Source organism: Marmota flaviventris, chromosome 8 (genome assembly GCF_047511675.1).
Source record: "Marmota flaviventris isolate mMarFla1 chromosome 8, mMarFla1.hap1, whole genome shotgun sequence".
Taxonomy (NCBI): domain Eukaryota; kingdom Metazoa; phylum Chordata; class Mammalia; order Rodentia; family Sciuridae; genus Marmota; species Marmota flaviventris.
Genome location: NC_092505.1, coordinates 117208649 through 117233494, shown reverse-complemented (window position 1 = coordinate 117233494; position 24846 = coordinate 117208649). Strand labels below are relative to the sequence as shown.

The window sequence follows — 24846 nt, the reverse complement described above, 5'->3', positions numbered from 1 at the left end:
TATTCATGGGAGGGGGTTACTACAACAAATTAGGCTCTTCATTCTAGGTACTATAATATTGTCATGTTATTAAAATACGTTGGTCATAATCAATATTTTTTAAGCCATAATTCAGTGGTGACAAAGAAATGGCTATAGCTTACAAAGACTAGACATACTTTTGCTTATTGAAACTGTTGTACTATTATTATTGCTTTACTCAGATTTCTGCTGCTGTTGCAAAATACATGAGAAAAACAACTTAAAAGAAGAAAGGTTAGGGGCTGGGGATGTGGCTCAAGCGGTAGTGCGCTCGCCTGGCATGTGTGCGGCCCGGGTTCGATCCTCAGCACCACATACAAATAAAAGATGTTGTGTCCACCGAAAACTAAAAAATAAACATTAAAAAAATATTCTCTCTCAGTCTCTCTCTCTCTCTCTCTCTCTCTCTCTCAAAAAGAAAAAGAAAGGTTATTTTGGCTTGTGATCTTACAGGTTTCAGTCCATAATCACTTGGCTCCATCACTGTGCACTTGTGCTGAGGCAGAACCTCAAGGTGGGGTGGGAAGAGCAGAGCAAAGGTTCTCACCTTGTGACACAGAGAATGAAAGGAAGGGGCTAGGGACAAAATACAACCTCTAGAGGCCTGACTCCAGTGATCTACCTGCTCCATCTAGGACCCTCCTCCAAAGGTCACACCACCTCCTAATAATGCCAGAAGCTCATAGCCAAAACCTTAATACATGGCTTTTGGGGACATTTCATATCCAGATCATAATTATTTTACCTTTTTTTGTGAATCATGAATTCTATAAAATGTACCTGTGTATAAACCGTTGAATACACAAATAGTTATTCCCTCAGTATAAGTAACTATGTATTACTTGAAACTGAATATTGAACTTAAATTGACTTAATCCACTTAAAAGAATTCCTAATTTAAAAAAAAAATGCTACAGGATAGCAGGAGCATGTAATTTTACATCACATTTAGAAGGATCCCATCCTTCCTTTTGTAAAAGACACTTTAAGTAATCTATTGCTAATTTAAAAACTTGCTGCTTTTTATTCATTTCTTCCAATGAGGCAAAGTAAAGACAATTGGAAATATAACAGATCACTAGGCCAACATTCCTCCAAATCGAAAATTTAAAAGTCACCGATGCAGTGTGTTTCCATTGAGCTTGCCTGAGGACTCTCAAAGGAGCATTAACATAGCCGGCTCACTATAGCCCTGTAAGAGAGGAAATCAATATTGACACAAATGTTCAGTGCAGGATCAGTGAAGTTGCTGCTGTGAAAAAATAATTCAAATCAGAATTGGCAGGGTTGCTCTGGAATATCGACCTTACTTCTTCCCTAATCTTATAGTTTTAGGGTGTTTCCTAGTCAGCTTTTTCACTGATGTGACAGAAAGACCCAACAGGAACAATTTTAGAGGAGGAAAAGTTTATTTGGGGCCTCGGGGTTTCAGAGGTCTCAGTCCATGGACAGCAGGCTCCATTCCTCAGAGCTTAAGGTGAGGCAGAATATCGTGGTAAAAGAGTGTGGTGGATGAAGCTGCTCACATGATGATCAGGAAGCACAGAGACTCCACTTGCCAGATATAACATATACGCCTCAAACGCACCCCCAGTGACCCCCCACCCACCCACACCCTTCCTGCCTTCAGCTACCACTCAGTTAATCCCATCAAGGGACTGATTCATTGACTGGGTTATGGCTCTCACCTCCCATCATTTCCCCTCTGAACCTTCCCACAGTTGTCTCACACATGAGCTTTTGGGGGACACTTTACATCCAAACCATAACAGGGTGCAACTAGATTCTTGGGACAGAACTTCAGTAGACTTGTTAAGTATTCCTTTGTTTACTTTTTTAAAAAGTTCTTAAGTCTTCACAGAAACATGAAGAAAGTTGAGAGGCCAAGACACCCAAGAAATTATTATTTTTATGAACAATATGTTGTATCCGAACTTGGCCATTCCATTACTAACCATCCCTGTTCTTAAATTGTCACTTCCACAACATAGAGCTTAGAGAGAGAGATTAATCCATTTAATTATATAAAAAGCTCCACAGGGCAGGTACTATAACAGAATTAGAAACTGAGGCACAGAATATCTCAGTCAGTAGAATGCTTGCCTCACATGCACAAGGCCCTGGGTTCAATCCCCAGCACCACCAAAAAAATAAAACAATATCAACAACAACAAAAAAAAAACCTTGCATGCAAGGTACATGCTAGAAACTGAGGCACAGAGAAGTAAATATATGCCCATTGCTAGGTTCCAATGGCTAGTGACATGTGCCACCAGAACTTGACCTCAAGTAGACTGTTTTCCTCAAGCATACAGCTCCCTCTGTGCTTGAACCACTGTGGCTTCCTGCCTTTGGACCATATCAAAGTTCTGCAATATTGACCTTTGAGGAAGGGTGAGGAGTGAAAAAAGAGAACAGAAAAAAAAAAAATTCATGAGACAATGTTTTCTTGTTTATAAAAAAATGTGGTTAAGGTGATAGGTTTGGTAAAATCAAAAGGCACAAATGGATAGTTTAATATGCTTTTTAATATGGAATTATTTCAAAACTGAGTACCTGGGCTTTGAGTTGGGAATGTGTTTTGTTTGTCTATGTTTTTGGCTCAGCCAAAGTTTTGTGGATTATGAATGGAGATTCATATGTGACCTTGCCATGGGTAATAAAAACATTAGTTGCAAGGGAGTTAGATATTTTAGTGAGTGTAATGAATAGGGGAAGAATTCATTTCACAAAATATTCTGTCATTAGATGTCTCATGAGATAAATAGAGCTCTTGAAGATTGTTTTTTATGAGCATCGTGTTTATGGAAAGGAGAGCTGTGGTCTATGCAAGCTACTATTGCCCAACAAAACCATGGGCTGAAAAGGAAACACATGTGTCCCTCTTTAGTGGGGAAGTCATGTTGTGTGGTCCCAGAGCATTGGAGGAGGGAAGGGGAAGTAGAGCATGCAGGCTTCTGGTAAGGAAACTTCATGGGGGAGAAAGGAGAGAGAGATGCAGCGGCAGTTAGCAGGTAGAATTTTTCAAGGAGGAAAGAGCTTTTAAAGAAGATTAAATTTTGGTAGAAATTCCCACCAGAATGTAAACTCCTGGGGGAAGAGACTTTTAGCTTTTTTCCATGCCTGTATTCTCACTGCATGGAGTAGTAACAGCACGTTTGGTAATCAATCAATACATACTAAGTGAAGTGTTGGTGTGATGTATTATGTAAAACCCTTTAATACATTCCTTGGGAAACTGACACAAATACCCTCATGATACTTCTATGCCTCCGGGGTGGATGTGTGTTCCCTCTAAAAATAATTTTGTACAGATCTGGAATCAAAATAAAACACAGAATTTATGCAAGTTGTGTGTCTCATCTTCACCAAATCTGGATGTGCATATTGTAAAATCTCCTTTACTTAATTGCTTTTAGATTGTTTATTAATTCAGGTGGGAGATACTTCATTGAATTATATATATATATATATATATATATATATATATATATATATATATATATATATATATCCACTACTATTGCATTCCTTTATAATATTGCTCTGTCAAATCATAAAGCTAAACTTCTAACTCTCTTAAACATATACCAGCACTTACTCCATGATCCTGCTATATAGAATAGTAGATGCTAAATTCTTTATAATAACCAAAGAACTAGAAATAATAGGTATGGCAGGCATATTGAGAATAGTCACCTATTCTCAAATAGATAACTGTCATTAAATATCAATATAAAGCTAACTGCAAAGAAGAAAAAGAAAAATTAGATTATGAAATAAAAAGATTAGAATACTTTTGAGGTGTTTAAAAAATGTTTATAAGGAATTGTTAAAGAAGGTTGGAGCAGTTACCTACTGATTATTTCTCTCAGTTGGATGGATCCTTTCTATGCCAATCCTATTTCTTGTCTTTCATAGACAACAACTGATATCAGATATTTGTTTCTTCCAGAAAACATTCTAAGCACACACAAGAAAATATGTGTATATTATAATAAAATGATAATATTACCTATGTGCAAATTTGTGCATCCATTTCTGGTGAAGGCGATCCCTCACTCACTGTCTTGACAGGGTCACAGTGAGAAAAAGTGTTGGCAAAGCCGCTCTCCCATTGTCTTGACAGGGTCACAGTGAGGATGAATGCTGGCAAAGCCATGCTGGTTGGTGGGAAACTGAAACCATGAGACCCTTTTTAATGTAATTGGGACTTTGCATTTTCATGCTTATGTTTCTGACAGGAGGCATGAGTATGTTAAATGCCAAACAAATTAAATTTCAGATGGCTAGAACATAACAGGTAGTTCATGCCTTAGAGGCTGTTCTACTACCCCTCAGCATATCAAGGACAAAGTAGAAGGCTGTTCTTCTATCTCAGTACATTGTGGACAAGCCTGATAACGGACAACAATCATCCTTTGAAAGGTCATGAGAATTTTAGGCACCACATTGATTATATTAACTAGAACCCAAGCCCACATTTCCGGCCTCTTAGAAAACCTAATCAGTATGCTTATTTCACAAAGTTCACCACATGCAGTTTCATTTTTGATTAAGGAAAGTTATATTATACACTTAGGAAAGTTAAAACATATAAAGATATATTCTTCTCTTTTTATAAATCCTTTCTTACTTTACATAGGGATATATGATGAGCATAGTTAATATTGGTGGAAAGTGGATTGATTTTTAGAACTTACTTTCTATTGAGAAAGATTATAAAGATATGAGAACTCGTGCACCTTGACTGAGAAACAAAAAGAAACTCTTTGAGAAAGTAGCCCAACCAGTTTTATGAGAATAAATTTAGGAATTAATTAAAACAGCTTTATAAGACACAGTTTTAGAATAATGTTAGAAATATTATTTTATTTAGATTCTTAAGTTTAGAAACTCTTAAATTTGTAGTTGTATAGGTTTCTGATATGTTTTAAGAATGATTTATAAACTTTAGGATATTTTAAATATAAGATTTAAAGGGACTTTTTTAGATGGGAATTTTAGATTAGAAATAAAGTACAAGTGTACTTTAGGTTAATGATTGGTTAGGAGACTTAGAGTCTGGTTATGTAGTTTGGCATTAGTTAATAAGAAAATAACATATCTTGGGAAAAATAGTAAATCTTGGGAAAATCTGAAAAATGTAAATTAATGATTTATTTTATTAATGATTCTGTACTTTTAATAATTACATAACTGAAGGTCATATCCTGGAAAAATGTAAATTAATGTTACATTTTTTGTACCCCAATCATGGTTAAGGAAATGTCATGTCTTGGCAAAGTTTTAAATTATATAATTAATGACGTATTCTGAATCTTAATGATGAGAAAAATTGTAATAAAAGATGACCCAGAGAAAGCTGCATTAGCTCTCTCTCTGGAGATTGCTCCAACGGAACGACTCCTGTCCCATCTTTTTGCCGACGCCACTCATCCTTCAGGACTCCCTGGACCCCGCTGGGGCAGGACCCCGGCACATTTCTTCCTTGTTAGAAATCTTCTGATTGATTGCCTTTTAGTTCATATAAACTTTATCTTTCGAATGGCTGCTCCATATTTTTTTAACAATTTAACAATTAACAATCAACTTATGAAAATTTAAATTTCTTCAAAATTTTTGCTATTACAAACAATAAGAAAAAATTGTATTTATTGTGCAACTGTGCATTTATATCTATGGGATATATTCCCAGAAGCAGAATTTATGTGGATAGATATTATCTGTTAGTCAGCTTTCCATTATTATAACAAAATACCTGTTTTTATCACTTTATAACAAGAAAAGACTTATATTGTCTTCCGGTTTTGGAGATTCTGGTCAATGATCAGTTGGCCCCATTGTTTTGATGGAGGAAGAAAAAACCAAAAACACTCATCTCATGGACAGGAGAAAAAAGAAAAAGAGGAAAAGGAAGAGACCAGGATCCCATGATCCCCTTTGAGGGCAGGCTTCCAATGACCTATGGGCCTCCCACTAGGCCCCCACCTCCCAGAGGTTCTACTTCTCCCAACAGCACCATCCTGGGAATGGTGCCTGCAAGGGGCCATCCCAGGTGTGACCCCTTGACTTGTGCCTCCAGAACCAAGCAGTCAAAATAAACTACTTTTCTTTATGGCTTGTACATTCTGTGGTACTATGTCCTTAGCAAGAGAACAGGGATTAAAACAGAAATATTCTGTATACATACTTGAAGAAAATCCTTTTTTTCTTGCAATGATAACACATTTTCTTTAGAAACATGTATACCTATAGAATTATGTAACAGAACATGAACAATTATAATTTGGTCTATATTCCTATAGAGGTTTGTTTCTATATTGTTAGCACTTATTTACAAAAATCACATCATACTATATGCATACATACATATACATACACAGATACACACATATGTATATGCTAAAACAAAAACTATCTGTACTATATCCATACAGAAACTGCATTTGCTATAAATTAGAGAACAGAAACAGAAGAGCAAGTTAAAGTATAATTCAAGTAAAAAGTATATTTCCATCTTGTTCTTTTCTTTCTGTTTTAGTTTATAATGTGCTATGGACATGTGTCTATGTCAGAACATTTAGGGCAACCTAATACTCTTAATTATATAAAATTTAACTTGTTAAATGATCATATATCTATCATAGATTGTATGACTAAATCCTTATGAATAGACTTAGAACTGTTTCCAATTTCCTGGATTACAAGCAATCATACTGTAAACATCAACAGATTTTCATTTGAACAGTTGGGACCATGTGTTGCAGGATAAATTCCAATAACTAAATGAACACTATAAAGTGTTACCAGCTGTTTCCATAAAACAGTTTTACTAATTCATGTTTCCACTAGGAATGTGTTAGGATATATTTTCTTCGTCAAATTTTTATTGGAAAGCTCCCTGCTTGAGCCAAGAATTATCCTACATGCAAAGGGTAAGGCAGAACAAAGAAAATAGAAGATCACTACAAATTGATTGATAGGTAGAAAAAGAGGGTCATATTCTAGGACCCCATTCCATGGCAGATTGTATGTCTACGTATGTCATTGTGGAGGCACCTGAACGGTCCACTGCTGTCTTTTCCACATGAGAGAATTTTGATTTTGGAGTCCATGACTGGGGAAATACTAACAAAGGTGTTAGCTAAATTCAGAACTGTATGGTAGTTCCCAGAAAGATGCTAATTTCTCAAGCAAAGAAGTCATGTTCTGCACAGCAGCAGATATGGGAGTCACCACTAATTCTCTGTAAGCCACTGTCATTCTCCATGACCCATATGATTTCTACATTGCATCCCCAGAATAGTCTCTCCTATTTCTTTGTGACACCTTGGCAATCCGTATTCTCTGATGACCACTGTCCTTCATGGTCGATGAAAGGTGACCAACCACCTCCTTGTCTATAAATCCAGGTAAGACAGATTTATTACCTGTGCCCATAGGCAAGGTTCCCCCAGGGTGGTTTGGAGTTTATCTTTCCAAGTTGTCAATACCTAAAACATTGTCAGAGGTGGGCAAGATACATACCAGATACTGTGTAGTGAATTCTGTCCAATTTGCAGAGTAAGGGTATTTGGATATGTGTTTGCCAGGTTAAGCTTCTTGTAAACCTAAGTAAGTGGGTGTTCAATTAAAATCAATGTGACATGCTTTAACATCACTAACTCCATTTTGAGCTTTCTCTTGTAAACAAGCTGTAACTGCAGGAAGTGGCCACCTGAACACCACCTTAACTATAGTGTGTCAATGTACAAATAAGAAAATGGGCATCCCAGACTTTTCTTTGCATGGTGGACATTGGAAGCTATTGTGCTATATATAATATTATGTCTTGCAAGTTATCTTGAGTATTAACAGAATTCTCAGAGCAGCTAGGTTTCCCATGAACTGTAGGAGACATATTCAAACCATGGAACCCAGAATATAATTTTACAAAATTTAGCAACACATAGTATTGTAGTACTTTTAAAATTAATACAGTTCATAAAATATTTTATTTAAATTTGCCTTTCCCTGTTAATTAGCATGGCTGAGCATTTAACTGTGCTTAATGTTTTGCATTTCTCTTTATGGGAATTGGCTTTTAGCCTTTATCTTCAAACTAAATTGTTGATTTTGAAAATCACTTGTTAGAGTTGTAGAAATGTTAGCATATTTTATTAATTATGTGCTCACTTTGCATCCATTTTGAATGCAAATGTTTAAAATATTTATTACTTAATGAAGTTTGGTTTTTAAATCATGATTTAAAATGCATTCTCAATTGCATTGTGCACAAATTTTCAGAGACCTGCAAATCCTGTATATTTTATTATTTATTGGTAACCTGAATAGGGTTTTAAAATTTTTTCTAGGCATCTAGAGTCAATTTAACATTTTCTATAGACTAAGATTAAATGTAGTTGGTCAGGGTGCTGGTTACTTTTACATTTACACACAACATATTTAAATTAGTAAATCACTTAGACTCTCTATGGGAGTTAAGACAACAAAAAACAGAACTATATTATATTTTTTCAAAATAAATACCTTTCTGTCCAAGCATGAGCTATTAAGAATTTCTTACCCAGCTTTACCTTTGGCTTTGAAGTGTCAGATTTCCATTTATTCTTGAGTCTCAGGCTCTTCAGTTTCATTGACCTAGCTGGTCTTAGGTCTACTCCATTGTCTTTAGAGCTTTATAAAATTTTCTAATATATGGAAAATCCTCCACCTAATTTATTTTTAAAAATCTTCCTATACTCTCAATTGTTCGTTTTCCATATGAATCAAACAGTGAAATCATTTAAAAAATTCTGTTAATACTATATTAAATTTATAGATTGTTTTAGAGAGAGATGAAATCTTCACAAAGAGTTATAAATATATTTTCATCCATACTTTTTCCAAATTTTTATAATACTGTTAAAAGAATTTCCCTTCCTGGTAGATAGAGTTTTATATCTTTTAAAAATAGGTCCTGCATATTTGAATATTTGTTGATAACCTGACAAGGGTTTTAAAAATACAGGCTAGGGCTGGGATCGTGGCTCAGCGGTAGTACGCTCACCTAGCACAGTTGGGACCCAGGTTCGATCCTCAGCACCACATTAAAAAAAAAAAAAAGGCATTGTGTTGTATCCATCTACACCTAGAAAATAAATATATTTTTTAAAAATACAGGCTAAAATTAAATGTTGTTGGTCAGTTTGCTAAATTTCTTACTTTGTTTCTTTTGACGTGCAAGGATCAACCTGAATAATAATCAGAGAGAGAATCTCCAAGAATAATGCTGTTTATTGGGGAATAACAGAGCATCGCCATGGGAATATGAATCCCACAGTCAACTGTGGACCTCTTCAGGGAGATTACAAAGGCAAAAAGGGAGAAATGTGTTAAAAGGTACTTATAGACACAATCCCTTGGTTTTGAAGACCAGGCTGGGGTTGGCATCAGCTCACAGAAGGATGAGCCTTGCTGGGCAAATGTTCTGGGGTGAGCACCTTGTCTGCATTAGATCAGTCTTAAAGAATGTAAAATTCAAACTTTGTTACAGAAAACACTAGATAAATGAAGCCTTGCAAATCATGGAGACTTTTGGAAGACATAATCTCTTGTGAGCCTTTTAGAGGGTCCTTGAAAAAGTACTTATCTTAGAGAAGAAGGCAGGAGTCATCTCTCTTCCTTGTTTTCCTATTTCAGTTTTGTCTGGGTCTGATAAGAATGGCTTCGTCTGGGTATCAGCAACATTCACAAAGAATACAACCACATGTGTGAGTAACAGTGGCTCTTTTCTGGCTTCTTTTTCTGTTTAGAATAATGTCAATTGTTCTACCTGATTTCCTAGGCACTGAAATGCATAATGTCACATTGATAACGTGATGATGATATGAACATTCCTATTTTTTTCAAATTTAATGGAAATGGTGCTGATGATTCATTATTAAACACGGTGTCAAGTAGATAGAAGATTCCCTATGTCTACTAGAGACACATGCAATCTAAAATATTGAATCTATATCCCTTTTAGTGAGTGGGAAATCAACCATATCCAGTATTTTCTTCACCTGAATCTGCTTTGGTGGCTCCAACTTTGATTATGCGATATAAAATTAAAAACAATGCTGGACAATAGAGTCCAGGAAGTGGGTCTGGGGAGGAAGGGTGGAAAGGGGGAGGTACTGGGGAGTGAAATTGACCAAATCATATTGTTGTACTGTGTGTATGTATAAATACATATCAAGGAATCCCCCTATTATGTATAAAGGTAATTCACCAATAAAAAAATTTTTAAAAACACCAAAAAGCACAAACAATATGGAATCTTAATAAAGTGTGTGTGTTGGGGGGGGGGAGGTAGGAGCAGAGTACAGATTACACAAGAATCTAAGTCCAGAAATATAAATTATTTATTTTGTAGAAAGAATGGAAACAGAACTCCACAGAAATTACATCTTCCAGGCTTGTCTGAATGGCAGTGTGATAGGTTCTCTCCCTTATCCTTCCTGGCAGCCTCATAAAGAAGTGACTCTAAACCTTTTTACTAGCAAGTGGCTGGCCCGAGTGGGGTGGGGATAGGGGGATTGCAGCCAGGCATCACCTGTGAGAGCCACCAAAAGACCCCGCAAGCGGGACCTCTCGCACTCCAAAGAGAGACCAGGTGTAGTGCCGCTACCCCTAGAGAGCGCCTGTCCCCAGGGCGGAATGAGTCCCTCCGACAGAGAGTCTCCAGCAGGGCGGCTGCCCAGCACGGAGATCCAGGGGGCGCTCGGGCACCACCGCCCCAGGGCTGTATGTCACTGCCATCCAGCCCGCGGTGTCTACACCGCAAAAACCAAACTTGGCACCACGGTGTTGTAGCTACTGAACAACTGCGGAGCCGCTGCCTGGGACTCTGCGCCGCCCGCCCCGCAAAGCCCCGTGGCCCGACTCTGTCCCCGCGTCACCTCTGCTGTGGCTCCCGCGTCCCTGTCCCCACTCACCGCCCGCTCCGCAGACCCCTAGGCACCGCGAGGCCGCGGGCGATCTGATCCGCCCTGCAAGGAGAAGGAAAGACCAGGAGGCGGGGAAGGGAGGCTGAAGAGGATGATTTGGGGAATAAAATCAAGAACCCAGGGGCCGCCAGGGTCGCCGAGATGCTTAGGTGCGCGGCCCAGGATAGGAGCCGGGCCCTGGGGTGCTTCCCCTTGGAGGAGGGGTTCTCTGCAGTGGGCTCCACCTGGGGTACCGGGCGGATGGGAAGTGAGGTTGTCCTGCTTCAGGGCGGGGACCTGCCCCCGCTGCAGCCCTGCGGTGTCGCTTCCCTGGGGAAGAATCCAGCGAAACAAGAGTTTCAGGCAAAAGTTTACTAGAGTGAGAGGGGAGGTGACAGAGGGCGAGGCAACTCCAAGTACTTTGGAGGAGCAGAGGATATGGTGCTCACAGAGTCAGATTTTATTCGAGAAAATTAGTCCTCCTGGGTTTTGCTGCAATTCCCTGTGTTCTTAACCGGCTCATGTTTTTTGAAGGGCCATCAAGTTTTCATTCTGAGGTCTTGATATTCGGCCACCAGGGCGACTGGGGGTTGTGACAAGTTTTGGTGAAAAGGGAGGGTTCTGGAGACATGGTTGCAAGATATAATGAAGACATGGTCCAGAAAAGGTAATTTTTCTTAAGAGGATGTAATTAATTATAGTTAGTGGAGGCTTGGACACACTAGGACAACTTCTTCTAGGTCCCTGCCTGTGGTGGGGGTCCAACATGGCATTAATTTGTGAATGTAGGCCAACGAATGCTTTAGAAACATTAGCGAAGTTGTTAGAAATATATAATATTTAATTGTTATAATGGCAAAAGTGCCCCCCCCTTCAGCTACAGTTAAAATATCTAGTGCCATCTGATTTTCATAAAATAGGCTTTTTTTTTCCCATTAGCATTTCTTCTGTGTTTAGTAGAGGGATCCATTTATCTGCACAATTTTGGGCTTTCTCAGTTATATTAGTTAGGGCTTTCAAATGCCACATTATGTCTTTTAGACAAATCTGAGAGATGATTATTGGGGCCAGATTATCCCACAAGTGAAAAATAGATAAAGTCCGCCAATGTAGGAGGTTAGGAAGGTTTGTAGGTCTATGAGTCCAGGCTCACATTGACTCAGGACAAACCAGTGACTCCGGCAAAGTCCTCTGTGATAAGTACTTCTGTATAAGAACACTTTCTTTATAGCCATCTGGCATTATTTCATTTCCTTTTGGTGGGGCTGACACAGATGAATGTCTCAACTTACAGTAAAACAGCCATTTTCCTTATATTTGTGTATGGCTGTGCTTTGAGCATACTTTCTTGCCAAGTGTGTAAGACCAAGTTGGTCAAAAATTAACCATTTCCTATGTACTGTTAAGGTCAGCTGAGATTCCTCAGGGTCTCTCTTGAGAACTTGTGAGCAGCCTCTTAGCTTCTTTAGCTTTCTTCTACCAGTTGTGCCATCTGCCAGGATGAGTCATGGTCTTGCTAACCACATGTGGCTTCTCTTAGAGGCATCAGGGACATTGCCATCTCCAATGACCCTCCTCTTTGTAGAATGTGCACTGGTTGGCTTCCTGTTCTCTGGGATCTTCATGATCCTCATGGTCAGGAGGTCGGGTGACTCACTAGAGTCCCATGCCCCTCAGAAGGGCCCTGACATCATTCCCTGGGCCTTGGCTGACCTTAGAGGGCAATGGCTAATGTGTTGGCTGGTTTTTTCTTAGATCTTTATATTTTCTTGGCTTTGTTCTCCAAGTTTTGATTTTAAATATCTAGCAGGCTAGTTTCATCAGCCATAAAGTGGTATTAATGGGTTTTAATTTTAATTTTTATAATATTGCTGTGTCAACCCTTCCATTTAATTGGGGGTCAGTATTAGTACTGGGAGTCATATCCTGTCTGTCCTAGGGATAATAGCTAATTACCTCAGATTGTTCTGTTAGAAGTAGTACTTTCAACAAACACAGGCAACAGTAATAAAGTTTTACAAGGGAATGAAATTAACAAGAGCAAAAACATTTGGTTCATATAATAACTTTGAACCAAGAAACACAACTCTTATAACATTTATGAATTTTTGATATCTACTTTGCCTCTAAAAAGTCCCATAAGTTAAGCAAGTCAATCACGAATTTTACTCTTTTGCAACCCTTAAATTGCAACCTTTAAATATATTTTATTATTTACCCAAAACTAAATAAAGTTTTGTCTTTTTATTTTGAGGTCACAATAAGCTTTCTTTTGAACATAAGTTGAAATGACCTTAATTTTACCCTACTTTGAAGCCATCTTAAGATAAAGTAGAATGAGAGGAGGAGCCTTATCTCAAGTGAGTCTTGCCTCTTAACACACCATTGTTATAGTGTTTTATTTCTTAAGCTGACTTTTGCCTTTAAAAAAATATATATCATTCTACAAACTTCTCATCTATTGTTTCCTGAGTGTTTTTGATGGCTTTTTTTTCTGGCTTTGATAAAAGCAGCCAAAAAAAATTGTTCTGATAAGAAAAATTAGAAGAGGAAAAGTTCATTTTCGGGCTCATAATTTCAGAGGTCTTGGTCCATAGACAGCCGACTCCATTCCTTGGAGCTCCAAGTAAGGCAGGACATCATGGTGGAAGAGTGTGGCTGAGAAAAGCAGCTGGGGACATGGCACCAGAAACCAGAGAAATCAGCTTCCCTCAGGAACAAACTGTATCCCCCAAGAGCATGTTCCCATTGACTTACCTGTTTGGTAGCAGTTAGTGATGAACCGTGAAATGCATAGCAAGGTCACAGGTTTACTTGAAGTTACTCTTAACGTTTTTTTTTTTTTAAGTTACTGCCAAGGAACATGAGTAAATAATTTTAGCAGCTAACCTATGGGAAAACATTAGTACATAAACCTTGAGGATAAACAATTTAAAATAGAAGAGATAATGAGGGGAATACCTCAAGAAAGAAGAACTTAGGGGGTCAAAATAAAACAGGAAATTAAGATTGAGGACACCTGTTGGATCTGCATGAGTGAGGACTGTAAATACCTCCGGCATCTGAGTTCCTTCAGTATCTCCCACCAAGGGCAATTGCCTCAAAGTCTCATTGTGTCAGGTGCAAAGTAGGGCACATATCCATTTGCGGTGTTCTTCTCTGCCCTGTGTTTCTCAGAATGGATGTGGCCTGTGGACAGGAGGATGGCTCCATGGTCAGGTGCACTTAGAACTGTGCTGAGGCGGAGCATCAGCCCAGTGTGAGTCCTGCTTAGTGTTCCTGCTTGGGACAGGGTGGGATCAGGTCTTAGGCCTGAGCCTAGTTATCTCCTGAGCCCCAGTATCTCTTACCAGCTCAGAAGTGGGGGAGGATTCTTTAGTGGTGCAGGTGCAGTAAGGTAGCCTCTGACTGGCCACTAACCCCAATGCCCACATGAACAAGGATTGACTGGTAGATGAAGCCCCCGCCTCAATAATGGATACCATGACAGTTCTGGAGAGGACCAACTAAGGTCCAAACCTTCACCACCCAACATAAAGGAGGAGTTGAATACCTGATTGATGAAGGTTACTGAAGGAGGACATTTGTTTTCAAGCCAACCGTGAAACAGGAATAAAGTTGGTGGCAGCATTGTCTCCTTTGTCATTCTCTGCTTGGAGGTGGCCCATGCTGTCTGGAGAGTGCTCTCTGCTTGAGCCTCACTTTGCATTCTCTTCATTTTTTCCTCACCTCTACTCTACCATCACTTATAATAAAATTCTCTTGCATGGCTGTTGGTGTCTGAGTTTAAATTTTCTTTCATTGGAACACGAGAGCCAGGTTTGTAGTTTCAGCTCCCTGGTTTCCTGTGACAGACCCCCCTCATCCAGCCACACCCCACATTCCTACAACCACCACCCAGTTAAACCCTATGGGGGGGGGGAATTAATGCACTGATTAGGTTAAGGCTCTCATAACCTGATCAGTTCACCACTAAACTTTCTTGCATTGTCTCACATGAGCTTTTAGGAAGAACCTAATATCTAAACTGTGTTATTTTTTCCCTGGTCCTCAAAAGCTCATGCTCATCTCACAATAAAAAATACATTTAATTCATTTCCAAGAGTTCACAGAGTCTTAACACTTCCATGATTGTCTAAAGGTTCAAGTCCAAAGTTTCCTCTGACTCAAGACAAACTCTCAGCAAGGGCCCCTGTAATATCAAAAGCAAGTTACATATAGCCCACATATAAAGATACATAGTAATCATTTCCATTTCAAAAGGAAGAAATGGGGATATAGAAAAAAAAGTTGGTTTCAGAGGTCTCAGTTCATAGGCAGCCAGTTCCATTGCTCAGGGTTTAAGGTGTGGTAGAACATAATAGCAGAAGAGTATGGCTGAGGAAAGCATCTGGGAACATGGTACCAGGAAGCAGAGAGAGAGACAGATTCCTTCAAGGACAAAATATATACCCCAAGGGAATGTCCTCATCTACCCAACTCCTCCACCCACACCCCACCTGCCTATGGGGATTAATGCACCTGTTGGGTTAAGAAACTTTCTTTCATACATGAAGCTCATACATGAGCTTTTGGGTGACCTCTAATTTCTAAGCCATAACACTGTGTCTGTCTGAATGTCAGTTAACATTATTCAACATTATATTTGAAACATGCATTAAACAGAAAGGGTAAGAGAACTCCTAACTTTCTTTTTGGTGGAAAAAGTGGCAAAATGTTTTTATCTTCCACATTGTCAACCTTTAAATAAATTAGGTTTCCCTTTCCAGAAATACTTTAAAATCCCCATTTCAGAAATAATAGATTTTATGTGTGTATGTGTGTGTGTGTGTGTGTGTGTGTGTGAGAGAGAGAGACAGAGACAGAGACAGAGAGAGAGAGAGAGAGAGAGAGAGAGGTGTAAGGCTAGCCTTAGGCTGAGCCTAAGCAACTCCATTTTAAAACTTCAGTTTAAAACCTGCAGTCTCACCGGGTACACCTATGGAGCCCTCCAGTATGTCCCTCAGACACAAACAAGTCACTTCTCCCCACCCTGACAAGCTCAGAGTGAAGTCTTTGGCATGTTGTCCTCACTCCAATAAGGGAGAAAGACAAGAAAACCAGGGTGGGGACCACCAGACAAGATTCTTTAAACCCAGGGTAAATTACATCATTGAGAGACCCAGTGGCAGCTGATAAGTATTGAAAGGGTGGTCAAAAGCCCCCAAATTTAGTATAAATGATGGGGCAAATGGACAGACATTCATCCAGCCAACACGGATGCCCTCATGCTGGAGAGCCTGATGAGGACCTTGGCTGACATCCCTACTCTTCTCATCGTTTGCCCGATCTTCTGTATCTTCCTCACCACTCTCAAACTCTACAGCCACATCTTGACCCAGGTGAGAGCCACAACTTCTCCTTATGACCCTCTCCTCAACCATCCATCAGCTCCACCCCAGGAGAAGCCTGCCTTGGTTCCTGATCTGATCACTGTGGTCTGAGTGAGTGTGCATCTAGGGAATTAAAGCCTAAGGCTTGAGACTTTTGATCTGACACTTGACTTAGCACGCAGAGGGAATGTCTGTCATGAGCCTGTCATGATTAAGTGTGTTTGCAGTGCTTAGAATTAATCTAGAATTGTTTGCTGTGAATTGATTATGTCCATTGCAGTGCCTACATTAAGGATTGTCATTTTCTATAGGGTGAAATTCTATTGAGTTATTTGAGTGAATAAAGCATCGACAAAGGCAGAGGCGCATGGACATTCTTTATTTCTCCCCCTCGACTGCATATCACGAAGGTGTGTGTATGTGTGTGTGAGTGTGTGTGTGTATTTTAAGGGGTCAGACAGATGAGAGTAGTGGGAACAAGAGGTTAGGAAAATAATACTATAAAATGGACCCACTGTACTGACCCCCCCCACACACATGCTTTTATTGCCAGAAAGTAATCTGCCTGCTGAGCCGCCTGGCCTAAGTGGACAAGATATGTCATATTCCTCAGCACACTGAGGCAGTCAGTGTAATAAATGATGGGGGTCAACAGAGGATGAGGGCTGGTTACCAGAGGATAATGGGCTGTTAGTCTCTGCAATCATGTGCCTAGGCACTCTGTGTTGCTAACAATTAACCTCCAGGTCCCTGCTCCCAGGCATATAAGTGGAGAAGAAAGAGAAGGTATTAATTAAAAAGAAGGGTTCTGGGTCTATAAAAAAACAAGATGTACCCTATCCTGTGGACATCCAGCTCTGGGGCCCCTTCTCTTTGGAGAAATCTGTCTCTATCACTTTCTTAAATAAAACTTGCTTTCTACACTTGCTTCAGTGTTACTTGGGTGTTTAATCTTCAACACTGGGGAGGGAATAAAGACCTGTTCCTGATCTCCAAGATGGGTATCACTGATATATATATATATATATATATATATACACACATCAATATATACACATATATATATGAATTATAATATATGAATATATTATGAATTTTTATATATTCTTTTTATTTTGATTAAATACTTTACTTTTATAGTTTTTCCTATTCCAGAGATTCAGTCCTTTGTATTTTTTCCATATAGAATTACATCTGTTAGAACTTTAACTCTTAATAACTTTCCTTTTAGTGAAATCCAGAAACAAAACAATCTTAAAAAGTTCTTACATTTATCACCAATTCATAAAGCACATTTAATAGACCCAAATATCTGTTGTCTTATAGAACTCAAATTCAAGCCAAGAGTACTTGAATTTATATTTAGCAGTTGATATTTCAGTATTTTAATATTGTAAATTATTCAGATGTCTCCTTGAATAACCATATAAATGAAGATTAATCCCATTTATATTAAACCTAATTTACCCATTTGTAACAGTTAACTTTAGTTTACCCATACAAACCTAGATATCATAGAAGCCTAGTTAACATTTTAAATCATCTTTTTTCAGTGGAAGAAAAATATAAAATATTTTTGTGAAAATATAAAACTATTTTTATAAAAATATAAAATTTTAATATGAAATTCACATTATATTTTAAGCATTTTTATAGAAGGTGATGCTCTTTCAATTGACCGTCTAGAAATAGGTATTGAATAGTAATTTTAAAGACATATTTACTCTTATCATTTTTACACCGATTTAAATTGTGTGAACTAAAAGACAATTTGGATTCATTTTTTTTAAATGAGTGCTCATTTATCTATAAGCCAGTTTTGGTACCATGTACATGATATATAGACAAAAACATATATGTAGACACAATATAGAATACACAAGCATGAACTAGTATATGTAAATACAGACTGGAAACACATATTTTATACCCTTTTACCAGATAATAAATCCCCACAGGTAGGAGACAAAAGAGTTACAGATGTTTATCACATATGCTGTCATAATTAACCCTTTAAAATTAAAATAGCGCCTATCACATATTTTTGCAGTATGACTCAGACATGGGAAGAGCCATTGGGAGGTATTTGGAGTTTAACGTCTGTCAGCCATGGTGGATGCTGACAGCAAAGGTCCAGCTGGTCTTTCATTCTACGTGGGAGCAGATTTACTTCCACCATCACCACTATTTATTTTTCTTCTCAGGACTCTCCAAAAGAGAAGATGTCTTTTAGTTTCCAGTATGTTGAGCATTAATGCAAAAATAATCAGTGTCTGTAGAAAAACAGCAAGACAAAAAAAAAGTTATATAGCTAAAAAATAATTTCAGTTAGACAAAACAATCCAGAACAAAATATATTAATTTAAATGCACAGAACCAAAGATGAATTCACCAGAAGACTCATGAGCTCAAAAAAGATGGAGTTTCAGCTTCCTCCCCCCATCCCTGCCACACAAGGCTGCATTGACTCTGGTGAAATTGTAGTGGTGCCTTTGATTCCTGACTCCTTGGTTCCCTGGGTCAGAGCAGATCTTGTAATGGAGTGATTCTTTTTCTCACACTAACAAGATGCCTGATTTCCTCAGGATTGAGGGAGTGAAGAATATCCTGGGTTCCACTGGGGAAAGTCCTCCTGAGGAATGTCATCTAGCATACAGATGTTCACAATCAGATTCAGGAGGAGTCAGGTAAGTGGGAAATAAGAGAACTAGAAAGACAGATGGAAAATGCTTACCAGGGGACGGAAAGGAAAATGTCACCCAGAAGTTCAAGTTGGATGTATCGGGATGGTTTTGATGAAGAAAGTCAGAGACTACTGGAGGCCAAAGAATCAAATCCTGGGACACCGGAAGATGATTTTCTGAAGGCTAAATCCTGGAACAAGAAGCTATTGGATTATGAAGCTAACACGCCAGACAGATGGGGTCACAGTGGTTCTAAAGAGTTGTCCCCTGAAGAGTTTGAAACCGACCGTGATCAGCAAGATATTACCATTGGGAAAAGAAACATCTCCCCAGGTAAAATCATCTACTTGTGAACCCTGCAAACATAAGAAGTGTGGGAGACCAACCTTGTCACTGGGTCACACTCCCGGCTGGGTGCTGAGGCACTCAGTCACAGAAATGTCTCGTGCATGGGTGTGTCTTGCTACAGCCCCATGGGTGGAGCTATGCTCACCTGTTCCTTTGTAATATAACCCCTTGCCCTGTTTAGGATAGAATCTTCCATGGAAGTGCCTGTGTGTGTCCCCTTCTCTTACTGTGCCCTTGGGTGTGGCCTACCCAGGTGTCAGTCAACCTGCTGACAGTGGACATCATGAAGATACTCAGCCCCCTGAAACCTGACCCCTTGCCTCATTTGAATAGCTTCTCCTCAATAAAAAGGGGTTAGCATGTGCTCTAGCTCTCTCTCTTTCTGCGGACCTTTAAGGTCAGAGGAGCCATCACAGCGACCCCAAAGAAAAAGGTATTTGTGTCTCTTGTGTGGTTATTTCTTGCAGCCCAGTCAGCCCAGTTTATCTGGAGTGACCCCTGAGCATTTTAGTCACGAGAACAGAAACCCGGCAAAGAAGTCAAAGAAATCTCACAAAAAGAAGCAAATCTCACAAAAGATCACACACACACATACACACACACACAAAATCAGAAGAAAAGCAAGAAGGAAGCCACAGATATAATAGCAGATTTCTCAAGGGAGTTCTCAAAATAATCCAGGGCTTCTAGTACCAGGAAAAGATTACATCTACATAAGCAGAAGAAAAAAAAATCTAGAAAAAAGTCTCTTAAAAAGATCTGCTTTATTTGTAGGGGCAGAAAGTGACCCTTCCCAGTCAGATGATTTCAGCATCCAGCAGTTCAAGGAGAGTGAGGAAAGACATATCTACTACACCTTGGAATTTTGCCAGTGACTCCTTCAGCAGAGGGGATCTGAGGTCAGAGGTTTCTTGTGCCATCTGTATGTTTTGACAGACTATTGTCATCTGTTTTGGCCTTAATGTTAAACTTGATTTCTTTGTCTTGTTAATAGGGAATCTGGTATTTTTTTATGAAGGTTTCTTGAAGAGATCTTTTTTTTTTTTTTTTGCGATTAATCACATTTAGTGTAGAGGACATATATAGCAAATTAAAAGATCCAGAAAGCTGAATCCAATAATGTCCTGGGTACATTGGAATGTTGAAGTTGGGAAAATTGAGGACTGAGATCCAGAGGGATTGATTGGAAAGCGGTGTTAAGTAGAATGGTTTGACAAAGCAAACACTATGTTCTGTTTATATAGTAAGTATCCTAACTGATTTGTCTTCAGCCTTGGTGCTTTGATCCTTGGGTTTTGACACACATTGTGGTCTGGTTTATTTAAAGAAAAAAATGGGATTAAGAACAAACTGTTGTATGTTAATATCCAAAGACAACTGTTAAAAAAGAGTCTAGGGTTTTCTTAGTCAAATTTCCCTGCTAGACGGGATCTATAGCTATACTTACTTGGTATACCCCTAACACATGGTAACTGGATAGTAAATGGTTTTCCATTGCTGCATATGGCCTGAACAGACTTTTGTTCAAAATTATTTCTTTAGTCCTCATAATATCTACCAAATGGGAAAGAATTAGGAATTAGTTATGCTAATAATGCTCTGAAAGGGATTCAAGTTAGCAATAGCCATCTAAATGTCTAAATGTCATCTTCCCCCACCCACCCACCCCAGTCTGGGGATCATTCCCAAGGTCTTGTGCATGCTAGACAAGCACCCTACCACTGAGCTGTACTCCCAGTCCTTTGTCTTCCTTGTTCATTTCTAATTCTAGTAATAAGTTTTAGATGATCCCTGAAACTAAATTGAATCCAACTGAAACAGGCTTCTCAGGGACATATCTACTTCTTCTAAGTCTGCCTTTGAGTTAAAGCACCAAGTGGAGACCACATTATCTATTTTGCCATACTGTGATCCCTACTATGTTATTTCTTCAGAAACCAAAATATCACTGAAAGAATGCTGGCAGAACACAGGTGAATTTTTTTTTATTCTGGGAGAAAAGGTCAAGTGGCATATTGTCATTTTCTTCCTTATTGTCATTTTATAAGCTAAGTAAAAGGCTTAAAAACTCAGATTTTTTGTCTTAATTCTGCCATTAATTGGTTATAAGTTCTAAAGCAGCTGAAGTTAATCTCCTTGGCCTTTCCCCAGGTGTAACAGAGAAATACTTCATGGTAGCATGACAATTTAAGGCATTAGCAATAGAATTCAACTATGATGACTTTTATGAAGTGTATTTTATAGTTCTAACTACTAAAATTTGTTCTTTTTATGGAACAATTTCTAATAAATGCTTGGTTTTAAAATAGTGCAAATCAAAACTACTCTAAGATTTCATCTCACTCCAGTCAGAATGGAAGTTATCACAATAAGTGTTGACGAGGATGTGGGGGAAAAGGTACACTGATACACTGCTGGTGGAACTGCAAATTGGTATAGCCAATATGGAAAGCAGTATGGAGATTCCTTAGAAAAATGGGAATGGAACCACCATTTGACCCAGCTAACCCACCCCTTGGACAATACCCAACGAACTTAAAAACAGTATACTACAGGGACATAACCACATCAATATTTATAGCAGCACAATTCTCAATAGCTAAACTGTGGGAACCAATCTAGATGCCCTTCAGTGGATGAATGGATAAAGAAAATATGGTACATATACACAATGGAATATTACTCAGCATTAAAAGAAAATAAATTCATGGACTTTGCAGGTAAATGGATTGAATTGGAGAATATAATGTTAAGTGAAGTTAGCCAATCCCAAAAAACCAAATACGGAATATTTTCTCTGATTTAAGGATGCTGATTCATAATGAGTTGAGGGGGGCATGGGAGAATTAGATGAACTCTAGATAGGGCAAAGAGGAGGGAGGGGAACAGAGGAAATATGGGGGTAGGAAAGAGGTGAAATGAGATGGACATCACTACTCTAAGTACACCCATGAAGGCATGAATTATGTGACTCTACCTTGTATACAACCAGAGATATGAAAAATTGTGTTCTACATGTGTAATGTGAATTGTAATATATTCTACTGTCATACATAACAAATTGAAATTTTTAAAAAGTGAATTTTTTAAAAAATGGAGTTTCTCTCATTTTCTCTCTTTTCTTTTTTCCTGGAATAGCCATAATTACCCTAAAGAAAGAGCACATGGAACATCTTTATGAGACTCAAGTGCACTTTGGGTTCAGATTAGAGCCAGTCTATATATTTAAAGAATGTGCAAGCCCATAAGGTCCAGGGAGAGGGTGGAATTCAGGAAAAGATTCTCAAGAAAAACAGAACTTGTTTTCCTTCCAGGTGCTATTGTTTCACATATGGAGAGAAGAGAAAATCTTGTGGGAAGTAGGAAATCCCCTGAAACTCCAGGGCTTGCAATGTCAGCTTCTCTTCTTGCAGAGCCAAGTCCCTGTGGTTTGGGGTAATGCCTGAATTGTTTTCAAAACAGAATACAGATCTCTTGAGCATCCTCAAAATGTTTGAGGTCTGGTGCAGCTTGGCTTTACAGATCCTCTATCCCTCTGTCACCCCCTTTCTCTAGCATTTAGGGAGAAACTTATTGAGAGAACAGAATCCCTGTGTACAAGAAAAGCAAAACAGCTACTTAGATTACACAGTAGCTTGACTTGAAAAGTGACAGACACATTTTTCCCCCTCTGGTCTTGAACCAGTTTGTGCAGTTGCTTATGTAGCATACATTCTAGATGCAAATCTCAGAGGGATAAATATCAGGCAGACATCTAAGGAGTAAGGAAAACTGATGTTTAGAGCATGAGCAAAAAAAGGCCATTAGATTTGGCATCCTGATCCAGAGAGATGGGGGATGAGGGGAGCAGGTATCGCTGATTTGAGCATTGAGTGAGGCCTGTGATATTCTGTTGGTTCAAAAATAAAGATGAAAGGGTAAATGGAAAAAAAAAGAAAGAAGTCTCTTTAACAGGTGTTGAGGTTCGAAAAATCTCCTGATCACTGGCCTTCAGATTCTACAAAGGTGTTGCCCTCACCAGTTTTTCAGTTGTGGTGGTTAAGCTTTATCTCCCTAAAAGATGAAGAATAAAAGCATCAATTCTTTTCCCTAATGACTGAATTTCAATCAAGAGACTTTTGGTCCTTATTAGAATATGCTTACCCAAAGAACTATTGTTTATCTCAGGATTTTTTCCTCTAATCAACAAGATTCTGAGGTGGAGAAAAAAAGGACCCGGAAAGACTGAATGGAGAAAGTAAGCAAAAAATAATCATGGTAATTCATGATGACCTGGGGAAACACTATGTGTTACAGGCTTGCTGTGAAGCTGAGGCAGCCATGGGGGCTCATTCTTGACCATAATTCTTGTAATCAAGCCAAAAAAAATTTTAGAGATGTCACACAGAGTAACAGACATGAGTTTAGCAGAAGGGATAGGAAAGGGGAAAGGGGGGACACTCTCAAGGGAGAGAGTGGGTCTCTCACAGGAGAAGGATAATGCGCTCCTCCTCCCCCTATTCAGTTTTATTGGGGGTCCCAGGGAAGTTTCCAGAAAGTCCCACCCAGGTCCACCTCTTTTGACTTGCAACAGAATGACATTAGACTTTCAAGTTCCCATTGAGCATGACAATTCTAGTCCACTTTAGCCCATGTTGACAGGTTTTAATTGGAACCTATTCTTATAGATTTCATGGTTAGGGGCAATTACCCTTCTCTCCCTGAGTTCTAGAATATGGTCTGTGAAAAAGTCACAGAATTTCTCCCCTTCAGGGTAACTTGTGTTCTTATCAGCATTTTTATTTTATTTTATTTGCACTAGGGATTGAACTCAGGGCACTTGACCACTGAGCCACTTCCCCAGGCTATTTCGTATTTTATTTAGAGACACAATCTCACTGAGTTGCTTAGTGCCTCTATTTTGCTGAGGCTGGTTTTAAACACTGGATTCTCCTGCCTCAGGGTCCCGAGCAGCTGGGATTACAGACATGTGCCACTGCAGCCAGCCTTATCAGCATTTTGACCTGCATTTGTCCTGCAAATAATAGATTGTCTGCTGAGGAATGTGACCTATGGATGTATACTAGGCAGGGTGCAGGTAAATTTCTTCCTCTTTTTTATTTTTTTGAAGGAAAGCATATAGAGGTCAGCACAGTGGGCTCTTCCCTTAGCCTCATGTTTCCACTACTCCTATCTGTCTGTTCACTATCAGTCATATCTCTCATAGAAGGTGAAAAAGAATGTAGGTGTCAGCCCTAGGGTGGCCTCTGATCAGAGAGGCAGGTTCTCAGCCTGGGAGAAAGAGTTTTGCTAATGGAGGAAAAGAAAAAAAGCTCTCTTTTGCAAGAGTGTCTTACAACTGCATTTACTCCTACCCCAGATCTTTGGCCTTGGGAATGCAGTGCTGGCTGGAAGCAGTGGAGCCCCTGGGAGTTCTGTTTTCTTTTCCACAGAATTGGAGAAAACCAATTTGATCTGAGAGGGAGG

General features: G+C 38.9%; 1 pseudogene; it reads left to right on the top strand.

Annotated features, from left to right (window-relative positions):
- The first annotated feature begins 11605 nt into the window (after positions 1 to 11605).
- LOC114091405 (uncharacterized protein NKAPD1 pseudogene) lies at positions 11606 to 20255 on the top strand (annotated as a pseudogene).
- The last annotated feature ends 4591 nt before the right edge of the window (positions 20256 to 24846 follow it).